Genomic DNA, 4,838 nt, shown 5'->3' with positions numbered 1-4,838 from the left:
CGTTGGTTAGGATTCAGAATTCTCCTATGGGCCAGGCACGGTGGCTCACGCTTGCAATCCCAGCACTTTGGGAGGTCGAGACGGGCGGATCACGAGGTCAGGAGTTCGAGACCAGCCTGGTCAACGCAGTGAAACCCCATCTCTACCAAAAATACAAAAATTAGCTGGGCATGGTGGCAGGCGCCTGTAATCCCAGTTACTTGGGAGGCTGAGGCAGAAGAATCGCTTGAACTCGGGAGGCGGAGGTTGCAGTGAGCCGAGATCTCCCCACCGCACTCCAGCCTGGGTGACAGAGCTAGACTCTGTCTCAAAAAAAAAAAAAAAAAAGGAGTTCTCCTGTGCCAGGTGGGTAGTTTGGTGTGAGATGTCCTCTCCACAAATCAAGCCAAGAAAGTAGACATTTACAACAAAATTCAGATAAATATTATCAATTAAATCGTCTACATTTGAATAACATAGAGATATTTTAATGCAATAGCATAGTAAATTTTACTATGTAAAAACCAGCAATAGTGCCACATCACATCCATTTGTTACCATAGGAGCAAGGCTTTAAATCTCTTAAACTCGATTTTAAAACATCAGGTATAATATTATTCTGATAAAATATGTTTAGGATAAATTTGTAAATTATTTTGTTCATTTGTTTATGCTGTTTGTTTTGGTGCCTGAAAAATGCTCCATGATATTATTAATCACCCAGGTAGTGAAGCAGAGACAGGATAAATTGCCTATTCTCTGTCTTCTCTCTTATCTCCTATCTCCTCCCCTTACATCTCTCCTTCCCCATGACTTCCTCCCTCAGCTCCTACCACTTGGGCATCAGGTCAGTCTCGCAGAAGGGATACACATTACTACTCTCTGTTCTAATTGTTCTCCTAGAGTCTTGATTTATTTTCTTCCTATTTCTCATTCTACTACTGCCCCAAACTTATCTGCAATGTATGATGTTCAAACTAATAAAAGGTGGTGACTTGATTGGGTTGATTAGAAACCATCCAACATGGAGTACACCTGGTGGGCAGAGTTCTTGATCTTCCTCATAAGCCAGTGGTATAGACAATTGTTACACAAACTGTGGTCGGTATCACCTGGAAGCTTGTTAGAAATGCAGACTCTCAGGCCCCACCCCAGAACTACTGAGTCAGATTTTGCATTTTAACAGTATCCTCATATACACAGTAATGTTTGAGAGGCCCATACCCAAAACATCCTAAACTTTTCTCACGACCCACCTTCTCAGTTGCTTCTGACCTAATTGTCTCTTGTTTGATCATTATGACAGAGCCCCAGGTGACACATATGTACTTTAAGGTTTGGGAAACACTGATTTAGTTGTCCTTACCCAACTGTCTTGGCGAGGCTGTAGACCCACATGACATAGGGCATGCCGATATCCGCGTAATACGTTATCTGAAGCTACCTTTTTCAGGTGACAGTATAACCTGCAGGCATTTAACACTTTGTAGTCATTCAGTTGAGACAGTTCAAAACTGAACCTAGACTAATAGTGTAAAGTAAGAATACCATGGATAGCAGCACTCCAGCACTCACTGTTCTTGGTGTGAGACCCTTGTAGGTCAAAACCTTGTCCAACCTGGCGGTCCAGGATGACTTTGAATGTGGCCCAACACAGATTTGTAAACTTTATTAAAACATTATGAATTTTTTGTGATTTTTTAAAAAGCTCATCAGCTGTCCTTGGTGTATTTTAGGTGTGGCCCAAGACAGTTCTTCCAATGTGGCCAGGGAAGCCAAAAGATTGGACACCCCTGATGGAGGTGGTGGAGCACCCACAGGGCCGCTGGTGTGAGACATGCTTGGACCCATCATCACCTCGCTCTGGAAATTGAACTTGTTAATTGTCCCCTCTGGGCCTTAGTTTCTTTCAGTTGTAAAACTGAAATGACAATACTTACCTAACATAGCTTGTTACTGGAAAAAAAATCACTATACAACACAAATAAGTGTTCAATCAATATTAGTTTCTTCTTTTTTCTTGTCTTATAACACCTCAATTAAAGTTAGTTAGAAAAAGTCCTTGGAAAAGAAAAATAAGTTGCCTCTAGTTTGGAGCTAATGTCCATGCGTACGGCACCAAAGCTGTCAAAATTAGTGGTGGTGGTGGTAGAAAGGGTGGAGTAGAGATGCCCAGCCTAGTGCTCAGAGTCTTCGAATTTTTTTCACTAACTATAGGAGCCTGAGGAGGAGAGCTGGGGTGCAGACATGCTCAGCTCCTGCACCTTCAGCCTCAGCGGGCAGGCCCTGCATAGCTACTGTGGCTTCAGCCTGCGACCTGGCTCTACAATGGGGATTCTGAGGAGGCACTCTTTGAAGAGTCAGCCTCCTTAGCTCCTCTTGTTAACCCAGCTGTGTTCAGTTCCTTTCTGCTGAGTTCATCCCACCACTACCACTCCTCTGGGGCTGAGTCCCTTCCCCCTGAGCCTGAGTCTCCCGTCTTTCTACAGCTGGCTTGCACCCCTTTGTAGAGCAGCTTTTCCTTCTGGAACTCAGTCTGACTTTGGATGAAGAGTTGCCTGAGGATTGCATCAGTCGGTGCCTTTACAGCTGGAGCTGCTTTCCTTGCTCCCCAAAGGTTTGTTCTGAGGTTCTTCTTCTTCTTTTTTTGAGATGGAGTCTCACTCTGTCACCCAGGCTAGAGTGCAGTGGTGCAATCTTGGCTCACTGCAACCTCTGCCTCCTGGGTTCAAGTGATTCTCCTGCCTCAGACTCCCGAGTAGCTGGGGTTACAGGTGCCCACCACCATGCCTGGCTAATTTTTGTATTTTTTTAGTAGAGATAGGATTTCACCATGTTGGCCAGGCTGGTCTCAAACTCTTGACCTCAAGTGATCTGCCCACCTCCCAAAGTGCTGGGATTGCAGGCGTGAGTCACCCCACCATGCCTGGCCTATTCTGACATTCTGATACCAAATATTTGTCCAACTCAGATTTGCTGTCTCCTCAGTCTACTCTTCCTCCTTTCATCTTATACAACCCTAGTAATAATCATATTTTCTCTTCTATGCCATGGATCTAAAAGTTAAAATTTAACATGTATCAGATTAAGATGACATTTTAGTTTCTCTTGTGGGATTTTATTTTATTTTTATTTTTGTTTTTTTTTTTTTTGAGATGGTGTCTCGCTCTTGTTGCCCAGGCTGGAGTGCAATGGCACAATCTCTCCTCACTGCGACCTCTGCCTCCCAGGTTCAAGCAATTCTCCTGCTTAGTCTTCGGAGTAGCTGGAATTACAGGCGCTCGCCACCACAGCCGGCTAATTTTTTGTATTTTTAGTAGAGACAGAGTTTCACCATGTTGGCCAGGCTGATCTCGAACTCCTGACCTTAGGTGATCCACTAGCCTCGGCCTCCCAAAGTGTTGGGATTACAGGTGTGAACCACCTGCGCCCAGCCCACGTCTGCTTCTTAAAGACTTTCACTGCAGTGTTCTTCTAAAAATGTAAACCATGTTTGAACCAGAGACCAGTTGATGCTCAACAGTTGTCTGATACTCCCAGGAAGCAGCAGTGGGCTCCCGGCCTGCATGTGTGGGTGGGGCAGGTCACCATGAGTGAGAGCCAATTGTAGTCAGTGTCTTTCTGGGATAAAAATACTATACTTCTTCTGGTTTCTAACTTGTTTTTGGGCATTAGGTTTGTCAGGATTGACTCTCCCTTTTGCCTTCCATATTCTTCCACTCAAGGTAATTTATGCCCATCCCCATGCTTAGACCTAGATACACAAATAATGTGATCCCAAGTACCAAACTTATATTCTTTAAATATTGGCTCAGTGTTCACTGAGAGCAAAGACTGAGTGCTCTGTGGGAAGGGCACAGAAGGAGCATGGAGAATTCCTGGTGCCAGCCCTCCTTGTTCCCTCTTCCAGAGCACTGCAGCTCTGGTCCCAAACTTAACTACTCTGCTTCTTGCCGACAAGGCCAGGCAGCTTTCTGGTCTCTCTCCTTGCAAGATCGGCTGGTGACCACCTCAGTCACCCCAGGAGGTAGTTGGGTTTCACTCCTTACAACCTACTCATGGGAGCTTCACTTAAAACCACACACATTACTTCTTCCTGGGAGGTCACATGTTCCCAGGAGTGTCTGGGGCGTCTCACACGCTGGTGCCTAGGCATCAGCTGACTAGCCCCTCCCCGTCTCGTTGAGGCAACACGTCCATATTTATCATTTTTTAACAATATGACCACACTCCTTGCCTGTTCTAAGAGGCTAGTGTGGCAGGAGAGGAAAAAAGGGGGGAGTCCTTTTGCACCTCAATCTCTGTCCCCAGGCAAAAGTCTGGAGGTTTCTTTTATCCATCCTTCCACCTTAAGAGTGATGAACCTCCACTGTCCTGTTTCCTTTTTCAGTTCTTCCAATTTAAAACTATCCATGCTCTTGCTAAAATCTGTGCATATATTACAAGCGTCTATTCTTTGTACTTATGAACTTTAATAAATGAAGTTAAAGGAAAAAAATACACTGAACACACACAGAGTTGTTAGACAGATTTTCTTAACCAAAAGAGGGACCCCCGCCCCCCCAACCAAAACCCTGTATCAGCGAGTTCCCTGATAGTGACTTCAAAGAGGAAAGACTTGAAGTGGGTTTGTCAGAGAAATCTCTCTAGGTATTTTGTTATTTCTCAAACCAGACATCTCGTCCCTGCGAACACCTGGTCAATCTCGAGGTAACTGTGTAATGTAATAAGAGTGTTTTTTACACATTATGCAAATACACAGCGCTTTCCTGATGGCCAGAACAATCTGATTCCCGACTTTAATCCCGGCCCCCGCTCCCAGCCCCCGCCTGGTGGCGTCTCCTGCCCGCAGCTCCGCG

The sequence above is a fragment of the Mandrillus leucophaeus genome, unplaced genomic scaffold (genome assembly GCF_000951045.1).
Source record: "Mandrillus leucophaeus isolate KB7577 unplaced genomic scaffold, Mleu.le_1.0 Scaffold1392, whole genome shotgun sequence".
In the NCBI taxonomy this organism is placed as follows: Eukaryota; Metazoa; Chordata; class Mammalia; order Primates; family Cercopithecidae; genus Mandrillus; species Mandrillus leucophaeus.
Note: the sequence above shows the minus strand (reverse complement) of the source record.